The following is a 12,493-nucleotide window of genomic DNA, read 5'->3' on the forward strand; positions in this document are numbered from 1 at the left end:
CTACTGAGCCCCGCACGCTTCTGACCGACTTCAGGTCTTCAGCATGGCCGGCAGCGCAGCCCGCCCGATGAGGCTTGGAAAAAAAATTGCTGAGAACCACCGAATCGTCTTTTTTTTCTTTGCAGAAACGTTCGCCTCGCGTCACAAAGCGCTTGAACAACTTAACGTTTCAAGGTCGCGTTGGAGCAAGCCAATACTCAGTGACCAAAACACATGCAGCCTTGGACGAACAGGGGCACCCAAGCCTACGGACCATGCGTGATTTTAACTACGCAGCTTTCAAAGAACTGCTTCGTATTACTAAGATATTCTCTTTGATACTGGCAAACGAAACGAATTGTCTGAGATTTGGCAGTGCTCAGCAGACTTTTCCCGGCGACTGTACTTTGGACCTTTAGCCTCTGACAGCTAAAAGGGTATAAAATGCACCAGGCTACAGAGATCACTGTGGCTTTCGTGGTCGAAAGAGGGAGATGGCAATCCCCCATTGACTGCATTGACTAAAAGGTTTCAAATGAAAATTTACTTAGCTTCAAAAGTCCTCATACAATGGCTTTTTTTTTTTTTTTTTTTTTTTTACAAAAGTTCGATGACTGCTCAATTTTTGTTTAAAAAATAGTAACATATGTCGGTATTAGTTGATTTGTCTTGTCCCGATATCAACATATTAGAAAGATATTAATTCAAAAAACTTCATTCAGCAAAAAATTTCATGGAGAACTCTGAAAATGGCAGGCTCTTGGTTTAGCGTTAAATTAAAGCAACTCAACCGAAGTGCTTTGACTACATTGACAAAAAACGTTTGTAAAACTTAATTTAACTTGTGTTCTTAAAATTAGTATAAAAGGAGTCCGTTCAACCTCTGAACTTTTAAAATTTTTAAGTTGTTGAAAAACACCAACTTAACGTATGTCAGAGAAAAAAACTTTTTCACCTGAGTGCTTTTCCATTCGACTGCCTCAAAATACCACTAAGTTTACGAAATATCAGTTTTGAGGCGTCTGTTTCCTAATATAACGGAAAGTTGATCCGGGAAGCGGAAAAAGGGGATAACTAAATTTTTGGGACATTTTCCGGAAAAACCCAAAACTGTTAGCAGGTAAACTAAAACAAGAAAAATGAATGTTGCAGTGTTAATAGTTCCAAAAAACATTAGTAAAAATTTTTGGAAAAAAATCAAAGTGTAAGGTCACTCGGTAGAGGATTTCTGCGACTTATCACTTTGCGTTGAAATGGAAAACAGAGTCAGCTCACCTTTTATTTTCCCAAACCAAGAGGAATTTGGGACAAGTCAAGTGGAACAATAGTCTGCATAAAGTGTTTGTTCCCTGTGCATTTTTTGGACTTAGCTCTTTTTTTTCCAAATTTTAAAATTAAAAAATTTAGGGGGGGTTAAATTGAGTTGATTCTTTGAACACTAGATTTATAAAAAAACAAGTTGATTATATCCTTTTTCCCAATTTTTCAAACGGACTCATGTGGACTTCGGTTTAGTTATCTGCATTTTCCAATGAAATTTAGACCGTAAAAGGGGGTTTAAGTTGAGTTATACCCTTTTTCCATGTGGATTTTCGCCTAAACTGCTTGGAATTCAGTCAAATAATTTGGTGTAACGATGTAAACCATTCTAAGGCACACTAATAAAATAAAAAATCAATTTGGGGATTAGTCAAGTTAAGGTAAAAAATCATTTGTGGGTCACTTTTTGGGAAAAATTTCCCAAAATTTAAAGGTCTTTAATTCTGACCGGGTGACAAAATGCATGTGCGGCCTTTAACTATGGTCCTTGGACAAAGTTTTGCAGCATAGTAGCCCTGTCTATCATCCTTATTTACTAAGCTGTGGCTTTTTTAAAAAATAGTCTGTTTTGGCCCACAACTGATTTTTGGAACCATTTGGGGGTCCTTGTAGGAAGCTCAAATTTGGATATGATTTGCTTAAATACGAGAGAAATTCACTTCTGAATTTATTTTTCGGAATCGTGAAAACTGCAGGATCTGTAGCACAATGAATCAATTGTGGGTCACATAAATTGTGGGCCATTTCGTCTTTTTGCTTAAAAATTGACCACTTTTGCAAGATATTTTCTTATTTTCATCAATTACGGCCCCTGGTTCTCAATAAACCAAGCAGACACGTTTTTCACTCAAAACGGAAAAATACATAAACAGGCTAATTTCACTGTGAGACAGATGTGAGTTAAACGTCCTGGATTAGAGACGAAACTTTTAAAGTGCATATTGTAGGGCCCCCGGGTGTGGTAGACAACCCAAACACCACACCCTGTCATCATGAGGTATTGCTACATTTTATTATCTATTTCAGTCAGAATATAAGTCTGTAGGGATTGATTTGACTCCTTATAACAGGGCCGGACTGGCCTGGGGTGCCTAGCCCGCATTTGGGAGAGCGGTTCCCTTCCGGGAGCTATGTCAGCCCCGAAATGCGCCCCCCCCCTCCCCAACAAAAGAGCCTGATGGCAGACTGGAAGTAAGAGCTAGCGTTGTCATTCGGGGCTGTAGCTTAACATAACCTTCGTATCGTAATAATAAATGTGACAGAGCAGAAAAAAGGGAAATTTTCTGGGATACATCAGTCATTCAGAAGCGCAGAAAACAAGAAAATAGCAAAAAAATACCGGAAAATTCGTTTAAAAAAATGGGTCTGACATGGAAGCGAACGCTACTTTGCCATCACCCGCGCACCATGGCATCGAATGATTTCGGCTGTACTATGGTAAATTTATGTTCCCTGACCTACTATGAACCAAAATCAGCAAGGGCGTCCCGTTTTAACTCGTAATAGCTTCACGGTGGCAATTTGAAAAACATACGATTTTTCGCCTCGTTGGATGGGCGCCATTTTCACGACATTTTGAAGGGCCTTTCTTTGAAGCCTGATAGGAGCCGTTACAGTCGTCGCTCGGACATACACGCTATTTGGGAAGACAAAGAAAGGTTGGAGGAAGGTCTACCGCGAAATTCAAATCGATTCAATCTCCGTCGAGTCTGCGGTGACCCGTCGAAAAAAATGACCCACAAATGATTCGTGACCCACAATTGATTTTTTACCTTATTCCCTTCTTCCGCTTCCTGGATCAGTTATGAGTTGCAGTATTCTTCAACGAAGTCTCTTTTCACTAATCATGTTTTCCTTTCCTTAAACTTTATCTTATACTGTTTCAATTTCGTCATCGACCAAATTCTTGTGTCAGTCTAAATTTTCTCTGAATCCTTTTTTTTTTTTATAACAATGATGAAATGGACGTTTTCTCTTCTTTTGATTGCTTGACCATTTCGCCAAGGTACTTTTTAGCCACAGTGAACCAGGCCGGTATGCGGCAATCGAGCTGCTGTCCTGCAGCATGGTGTTTCTGCTTTGGCAACGATTGGTGTTTAGAAAGGGTGTCAAAGGGGCTTAAGTCAAAAGAGGAATATGAGTGATTCAAGGATTTTTTCCCTCGATTCATGAGTCGGGGTTGATCCCCAAAAAGCGGACTTGGCCGGTGTTACAGCTCAGTAGTACGTGTAGGCAGAGCGCACGTACGGTGCGGCGGCCACGGCGGGGCGTAGGCGGCAACGGGGGCGGTGTAGGCGACGGAGGGCGCGTACGAGTAGGAGTAGCGGGGGCCGCTGCGTACGCTGCCGGCGCGTACGACGGGATCTGGGGCTGCGGCTTGGCCTGGCTACGGCGGCCAGCACCACGGGGAGGAAGACAACCTGCAACAGCAGCAACAGCAAAAGTTAGAAAACACGTGGGGGCGGCACTGTTACTGTCCGTCGCACCAAAAAACAGCGGGACTCACGGAGGAGTTCATGTTGGTGGTGAGACTGAGCTGCTGGACTCAAATGTGACGCTCAACTTCCACAGCCGCTGTTTTATACGCACCCGGCCGCTTGATGGACCCAGGGGGCCCGCGTCGACCAGAGGGGGGGCAGATATGGGGGCGGGGCGGTCGTGGCGTCATCGGTGTCGGAAGGAAGCGATTCAAGCCCCAAATCAAGCGAGACCAAATTTAGGCAACCCCCAAAGAACAGGGGTATATTTCGGGTACCTTTAGGGAGTGATTAAAATTTTATGGGCTCCGAGAGCACCTTTTGAATGTTTTTAATTTTCTGCACAACCTGGAAGTCGGAAACCGTTTTCGAAATGAATTTTCAGATATCACAAAACAATTTTAAAAACCTCCCCTGCACAGGAGCATCTACTTGATGAAGTTGTCATCGGGAGACTGAGCTCTTCAATGTTTCTCATCCCTCATGTTGCGTACACTGTTAAAAAATGGTTGTATAGAAACAATCAGATGAGTAAAAATTTAGTCGTTCCAAAACAAAGAATTTTATCATAAACCCAAAAGCGAAAAAAATGTCGTTAAATCTTGTAAGCGACAGTTTGTCGTTGAAGAACAAAATTCTTCTTACCTCCCTTAAGGGGAGGTTCTGGTGAAAATCTTGCCATTTTCCATATGAATCCTACAGTCATAATTTGTTCGGAATAAAAAATTTTTTCATTGGGGAGACTAAATTTGACTTTTGAAGGCACATGCCAGGCTGTAAACCCAGTCGAAGAGTCTTTTTGAGCCTGTAGAGGCTGTATCTTAAAAAAACTCCTTGCCATACTATTTTGTCGGAAAAGGTTGACCTTGACATTTTTCACTTCTTCGACTCATTTTCAAAAGATTCCGGCATGCATAGCTCGAAAATTTCCCTTATATTATTAATTTTAGCTTTTTAAGCTGAAAAGTCCCCAAAAATTTTTCTATTTTGTACATTTTTGATCAATTTTAGTGAAATGCTTGGTTAGAAAGCTTGCGAATAAAAAAGCAATTTACATTTTTAGATGGGCATGCCGGCATTTTTAAAAAAAGAATCGAAGAAGTGAAAAATGTCTAAGCCAACCCTTTTTCGACAAAATATATGCGCAAGAAGATTTTTAAAATTATAGCCTAAATGGGACAAAAAAGGGTCTGCGACTGGGTTCAGGGGATAGAATGTGCCTCCCCAATGAAAATTTTTAAAAAATACTTGATAAGACATCAAATTTTTAACAAAATTTTTACATGGGACCTATTTAGGAGAAAATAGCATTTTCACCAGAACCTCCCCTTAACGATACTATTTGTATAGAAACAAAATCTTTTGCAATTATCTGCTCAATTAAAGCATATTTTGAATAATCATCTATTGGACTTCTTTAGTTATAGCAACATTACTATTATTAAAAAAAAATTAGGCAAAATAAATTTAGCGACAAAAGTACTCCATGAATACTTGTCCCAGACATTACAAAATCTTTTTCGACTTACAAGACTTGTCGTTGACCAACAACATTTGTTTTGGTCAACGACTTGTATTTGAAAGTAGACTGCTAATGTGTTCTTACAAGTTAGTCCTTGAGAAATTTTCCTTAAGTTCCAATACGAGTTTGGTTTAACAAGCTATTCGTTCCACAGCAAATCTTGTCGCTAAAAAAAATTAGCGATAAATTTGTAGCTAAGTTACGACAAAATTTTTGTCAGTGTAGCGCCTTTAAATGTAGCATAGCCCACTCTTGCGGCCGCCTTCAGTCCAAGATTTTTGGCGTACAAAGGTCGAAGTCCGTCCGGCATTGAGACGACGCACTTCTCTTAAAATAAAGCAACTGTGGGCCAGCGCGGATCGACGCTCGATTAGTTTCCTTTTATACTGCCACAATCTGAATGCCCCCCCTGCCCCCCCCTCGCATCGACTCGCACACTGTGGTCAGCGGGCGGCCCACCGGGCATCCAGGCGGCGCGTAAAAAAAGGGGCGGCCGTGGAGGCAGAGCGTCACATTTGATCCGCAGCAGCTCAAACTCACCACCACCATGAATCCTCCGTAAGTCGGCCACTGTCGTCTCGTCGTTGCAACCCGACTCCGGCCTCAAGCTGAAACTGACTGGTCCTGTTGCCGCTGTTGCAGGTCGTCTTCCTCCTCGTGGTGCTGGCCGCCGTGGCCCAGGCCAAGCCCCAGTTCCTGTCGTACGCGCCGGCAGCGTACGCAGCGGCCCCCCCCTACCCCTACTCGTACGCGCCCTCCGTCGCCTCCCACCGCCCCCTTTGCCGCCTACGCCCCCGCCGTGGCCGCCGCACCCTACGTGCGCTCTGCCTACACGTACTACTGAGCTGTTACACCGGCCAAGCCCGCTTTCAGCGATAAACCCTGTGTCTTGAGGAGGACAATAAATCCCTGAATCACCCAATCTCTGTCTCTCTTGGCTTTTGTGCCCTTTGAACGCCCTGATTACCACCAACCGCTCATGAAAGCAAACAAAATAGTGCAAGACAGTTACTTGATTGTCGCACTTTGGCCTGAATTACTGCACGGTGAAAACGGTTTCTGGGTTTGCCGGGAAGCCAATGGTTAAGGCGAAATCGGCTTCTAGGGAGTTCCTGGGAAAACCCGGGACAGTTTTTACCGTGTCAGGCTGTTACATACTTCGGAGAAAATTTCGTGCACTCAACTCCATATATTTCCAGGATCTGAGTCGATCTTGTTAGAGTGTACTCATCTAATCACACTCTCATCTGAGTACACGCTTAACAGAGTGTGCTGAGCAAACTGTTGAGTTTGCAGAGAAATAAGACGTCCGAATGTCATGAGTTCAATATAAAAAGAAATCACTACTTATGTGAGCACAATTCGTACTCTACAAACTGAAGTATGTACTCAGTACGCATCTGTAGACGCATACACTTACAGATGCATACTTAGATGAGTACACATCTACAGATGCATACTCAGCTGAGTACACATCTACAGATGCATACTTGGCTGAGTACACTCCTACAAATGCATACCTAACTCATCCAGGTATGCATCTGATGCATCTGTAGGTGTGTACTTGCAAGTATGCGTCTACAGATGCATACTGAGTACACACTTCAGTTTGTAGAGTACACGCTCGTGAGAGTGTACTTGTCAGTACACGCAGAAGAGGCGGTACTAAGTACACTGTTGAGTTTGCAGAGTACCTATACAGAAGTTATTTATAAGTTTCTAGCTGTCCCTGCAAATAGTTCATTGTTTTTGAAGAAAAATTTCCAAAATGGATTTCTTTGCTTCTTGCGGTTCCTGGATCATTTCTCCGAAGTATGGACTAGCCTGACACGGTAAAAACTGTCCCGGGTTTTCCCAGGAACTCCCTAGAAGCCGATTTCGCCTTAACCATTGGCTTCCCGGCAAACCCAGAAACCGTTTTCACCGTGCAGTAATTCAGGCCAAAGTGCGACAATCAAGTAACTGTCTTGCACTATTTTGTTTCTGCTTTCATGAGCGGTTGGTGGTAATCAGGGCGGTCAAAGGGCACAAAAGCCAAGAGAGACAGAGATTGGGTGATTCAAGGATTTATTGTCCTCATCAAGACACAGGGTTTATCGCTAAAAGCGGGCTTGGCCGGTGTAACAGCTCAGTAGTACGTGTAGGCAGAGCGCACGTAGGGTGCGGCGGCCACGGCGGGGGCGTAGGCGGCAACGGGGGCGGTGTAGGCGACGGAGGGCGCGTACGAGTAGGAGTAGGCGGGGGCCGCTGCGTACGCTGCCGGCGCGTACGACAGGAACTGCGGCTTGGCCTGGGCCACGGCGGCCAGCACCACGAGGAGGAAGACGACCTGCAACAGCGGCAACAGGACCAGTCAGTTTCAGCTTGAGGCCGGAGTCGGGTTGCAACGACGAGACGACAGTGGCCGAATTACGGAGGAGTTCATGGTGGTGGTGAGTTTGAGATGCTGCGGACTCAAATGTGACGCTCTGCCTCCACGGCCGCCGTTTTATACGCGCCGCCTGGATGCCTGGTGGAGCCGCCACGCTGACCACAGTGTGCGAGTCGATGCGAGGGGGAGGCAGGGGCGGCATTCAGATTGTGGCAGTATAAAAGGAAACTAATCGAGCGTAGTTCCGCGCTGGTGCAAAGATGCTTTATTTTAAGAGAAACGCGTCACCTCTGTTCCGGACAGACTTTGACTCCTGTACGGCAAAAATCTTGGACTGAAGGCGGCCGCAAGAGTGGGCTCCCTTTTAGGGCGCTACGCAAATGAAGAACATTAAATAGCTCAGTCTGCCGATGACAAAATTATCAAGAAGATGCTCCTGTGCAGAGGGAGCTCCCTTACATTTTTCTGATTTCTGAAAATGGATTTTCGAAAACGGTGACCGTGCAGATAATGTGCAGATAATGAAAAATTTTCAAAAGTTGCCTTCGAAGCCCGTAAGGTTTTGTTAACAACCAAAAGGTACCCGAAACGTTCCCCTGTTCTTTGGGATTTCCTAAATTTGGTCTCGCTTGATTTGAGGCTTGAATCGCTTTCTTCCGACACCGATGACGCCACGACCGCCCCGCCCCCAATATCTTTCCCCACTCTGGTCGACGCGGCCCGCTGGGTTTCCCTCAAGCGGCGGCTGTGTATAAAACAGCGGCTGTGGAATGTGAGCGTCACATTTGAGTCCGCAGCTCGTCTCACCACCAACATGAACTCCTCCGGAGTCCGCTGTCGTTTTTGTGGTGCGACGGACAGTGGAAGTCCCGCCCCGTGTTTGCTAACTTTTGCTCTTGCCACTGTTGCAGGTCGTCTTCCTCCTCGTGGTGCTGGCCGCCGTGGCCCAGGCCAAGCCGCAGCCCCAGATCCTGTCGTACGCGCCGGCAGCGTACGCAGCGGCCCCCGCCTACTCCTACTCGTACGCGCCCTCCTCGCATACACCGCCCCCGTTGCCGCCTACCCCCGCCGTGGCCGCCGCACCCTACGTGCGCTCTGCCTACACGTACTACTGAGCTGTAACACCAGCCAAGCCCGCTTTTGGTTATCAAACCTGACTCATGAATCGAGAGAAATAAATCCTTGAATCACCTTATATTTCTCTTTTGACATGAGCCCCTTTTACCACCCTCTAAAAACCCTTATCGTTACCAAACCAGAAACAACATGGTACAGGACAGCAGCTCGATTGTCGCATACCGGCCTGGTTCAGTGTGGCAAAAAAATGCCTTTTCGAAATGGTCCAGCAATCAAAAGAAGGAAAAAGGCCCATTTCAGCATTTGTATTAGAAAAAAACAAAAATACGATTTCAAGAAATCCTAGGAGTCACGAAGTCAATTTGATTATTGTGTAAGAGTGTGGAGAAAGAAAAGAAGTGGTGTTGTGAAGTTGTGGCTCAGGGGACTACCAATGGCAGGGGTACCAATGTGGTCGATGTGCCATCCGTCGAAATTTAAACTTGACAATAAATAGAAATCAAAATGCTGGTAAATTCAAAAAATTCCAATGCTAATGTATTCCGCAGTGTTCTGACAATGGAACATCTTTGAAGTCCATCATGGTTAAAATGTTCTTAGCAGAAGAAGTCAGTAAATTAATTTTCTCGGGTTTGCAACTATTTCTCGGCGTCTGCGCCCTTGCGAAAATCGCGAAGCTGAAAGCGCCAGCAGTCGCGCATTAAAACTGCCCCTCCATTGTTGTGGACGTTGAATGTTTGGCTTGTTTCAAAAGGCTATGGTTCTCTAGTCTGTTTCTCAATTCTGTGTAATAGTTCTCCCTTACAACGTATCAACACCCCGACGGTTGGTTTGACAAACTTCATAAACTCGGGAGGATGGTTTCGAAACGCGGGTGAGTCTTGTTCGAGGAACATGAGCACTGCAAGTCGCGAGGTGGAGCGAAGTGGTCCTAGTGCTAACTGAATCACAACAACAACACTGCGCATGTCCAAAAACACTCCAATCAAGAGTATTATTGGATAGTTCTCTACCTAAAAACTGCGTTCGAACCGGCACCAATTCTATTGTTGCATCTTGTCTACCTGCAGTCAAAGAAATTTTTCATTTCGAACGTTTGCTTTTTCAGCTTTTGGAGTAAGCTGTACAGACCCAAAAAGAAGCTCCGCTATTGGTCCCGCCCCGGCTCGGCTCCCCCCACTCCCTTTTTTTTTCCTTTGACGAGTCGAGTTTTGCCATGGAAACGGCGATTTTGACAGCAAATTTCTCAAATTGGCCACCAATTTTTGACCAGATTTCAACATCAGAATCAGCGTTCAAAGTTCTACTAGTCTGCAAAATCTCATTAAAATCGTATAGAAAACTTCCGAAATGCATAAAGGGCCACACAAATCAAATCTCGAGCCGAGCCGACTGAGTCCTGGGTATACTATAAGGCTACTTCGTGCCTAAAAAATGAATTGCAGAGAAAATTTAGACTGACACAAGAATTTGGTCGATGACGAAATTGAAACAGTATAAAGATAAAGTTTCAGGAAAGGAACATTTAGTGTAAAGAGACTTCGTTGAAGATTACTGCAACTGATGACTTTCCGTTATATTAGGAACAGATGCCTCACAACTGATATTTCGTAAACGTAGTGTATTATTGAGACAGTGGAATGGAAATGCATTCAGTGAAAGTGTTTGTTTCTCTGATATACGTTTAGCGGTTATTTTTAACAACTTAAAAATTTTAGAGGTCAGAGATAGAGCGGACTCCTTTTACACTAATTTTATAAAAACACAGGTTAAATATAGTTTTACACACGATTTTTTCAATGAAGTCAAAGCACTTCGGTTGAGTTGCTTCCATTTTCCGCTAAACTGAGAGCCTGCCATTAGCAGATTTTCCCATGAAATTATGTGTTGAATAAAGTTGTTTGAACTAATATCTTCCTAACATGTCGATATCGGGACAAGACAAATCAAGTAATACCGACATACGCTTCCATTTTTTAAACGAAAACTGAGCAGTTCTCGAACTTTTGTAAAGAAAGCCATTGTATGAGGACTTTTGAAGCTAAATATCTTCTCCATTTAAAACCTATTGGTCAATGCAGTCAATGGGTGATTGCCATCTCCCTCTTTCGACCACGAAAGCCACAGTGATCTCTGTAGCCTGGTGCATTTTATACCTTTCAGCTGCTCAGAGGCTAATGGTCCAAAAGTACAGTCGCCGGAAAACGTCTGCTGAGCACTGCCAAATCTCAGACAATTCGTTTCGTTTGCCAGTATCAAAGAGAATATCTTAGTAATACGAAGCAGTTCTTTGAAAGCTGCGTAGTTAAAATCACGCATGGTCCGTAGGCTTGGGTGCCCCTGTTCGTCCAAGGCTGCATGTGTTTTGGTCACTGAGTATTGGCTTGCTCCAACGCGACCTTGAAACGTTAAGTTGTTCCAGCGCTTTGTGACGCGAGGCGAACGTTTCTGCAAATGAAGAAAAAAGACGATTCGGTGGTTCTCAGCAATTTATTTTCCAAGCCTCATCGGGCGGGCTGCGCTGCCGGCCATGCTGAAGACTCTGAAGTCGGTCAGAAGCGTCGGCGGCGCTCAGTAGTACGTGTAGGCAGAGCGCACGTAGGGTGCGGCGGCCACGGCGGGGGCGTAGGCGGCAACGGGGGCGGTGTAGGCGACGGAGGGCGCGTACGAGTAGGAGTAGGCGGGGGCCGCTGCGTACGCTGCCGGCGCGTACGACAGGAACTGGGGCTTGGCCTGGGCCACGGCGGCCAGCACCACGAGGAGGAAGACGACCTGCAACAGCGGCAACAGGACCAGTCAGTTTCAGCTTGAGGCCGGAGTCGGGTTGGAACGACGAGACGACAGTGGCCGACTTACGGAGGAGTTCATGGTGGTGGTGAGTTTGAGCTGCTGCGGACTCAAATGTGACGCTCTGCCTCCACGGCCGCCGTTTTATACGCGCCGCCTGGATGCCTGGTGGAGCCGCCACGCTGACCACAGTGTGCGAGTCGATGCGAGGGGGAGGCAGGGGCGGCATTCAGATTGTGGCAGTATAAAAGGAAACTAATCGAGCGTCGATCCGCGCTGGCCCACAGTTGCTTTATTTTAAGAGAAGTGCGTCGTCTCAATGCCGGACGGACTTCGACCTTTGTACGCCAAAAATCTCTAACTGAAGGCGGCCGCAAGAGTGGGCTGTGCTACATTTAAAGGCGCTACGCAACATGAGGGATGAGAAACATTTAAGAGCTCAGTCTCCCGAAGAAAACATCAAGTAGATGCTCCTGTGCAGAGGGAGGTCTTTTAAAATTGTTTTGTGATATCTGAACATTGATTTCGAAAACTGTTTCCGATTTTCAGGTTGTGCAGAAAATTAAAAACATTCAAAAGTAGCATTCGGAGCCCGTAAGTTTTTAATTACACCCAAAAGGTACCCGAAATATACCCCTGTTCTTCGGGGATTGCCTAAATTTGGTCTCGCTTGATTTGGGGCTTGAATCGCTTCCTTCCGACACCGATGACGCCACGACCGCCCCGCCCCCATATCTGCCCCCACTCTGGTCGACGCGGCCCGCTGGGTCCATCAAGCGGCCGGGCTGAGTATAAGACAGCGGCTGTGGAAGTTGAGCGACACAATTGAGTCCAGCAGCTCAGTCTCACCACCAACATGAACTCCTCCGTGAGTCCCGCTGTCGTTTTGTGGTGCGACGGACAGTAACAGTGCCGCCCCCACGTGTTTGCTTACTTTTGCTGTTGCTGCTGTTGCAGGTT

General features: G+C 45.6%; 1 protein-coding gene across 16 annotated transcripts in view; it reads left to right on the forward strand.

Annotated features, from left to right (window-relative positions):
- Positions 1 to 12,493, forward strand: part of LOC117654295 (gastrula zinc finger protein XlCGF49.1-like) — a 346,548-nt gene that overhangs the window by 116,074 nt on the left and 217,981 nt on the right. The gene's annotated exons all lie outside the window — the stretch shown is intronic.

Source organism: Thrips palmi, unplaced genomic scaffold (assembly GCF_012932325.1).
Source record: "Thrips palmi isolate BJ-2018 unplaced genomic scaffold, TpBJ-2018v1 HiC_scaffold_10, whole genome shotgun sequence".
NCBI lineage: Eukaryota > Metazoa > Arthropoda > Insecta > Thysanoptera > Thripidae > Thrips > Thrips palmi.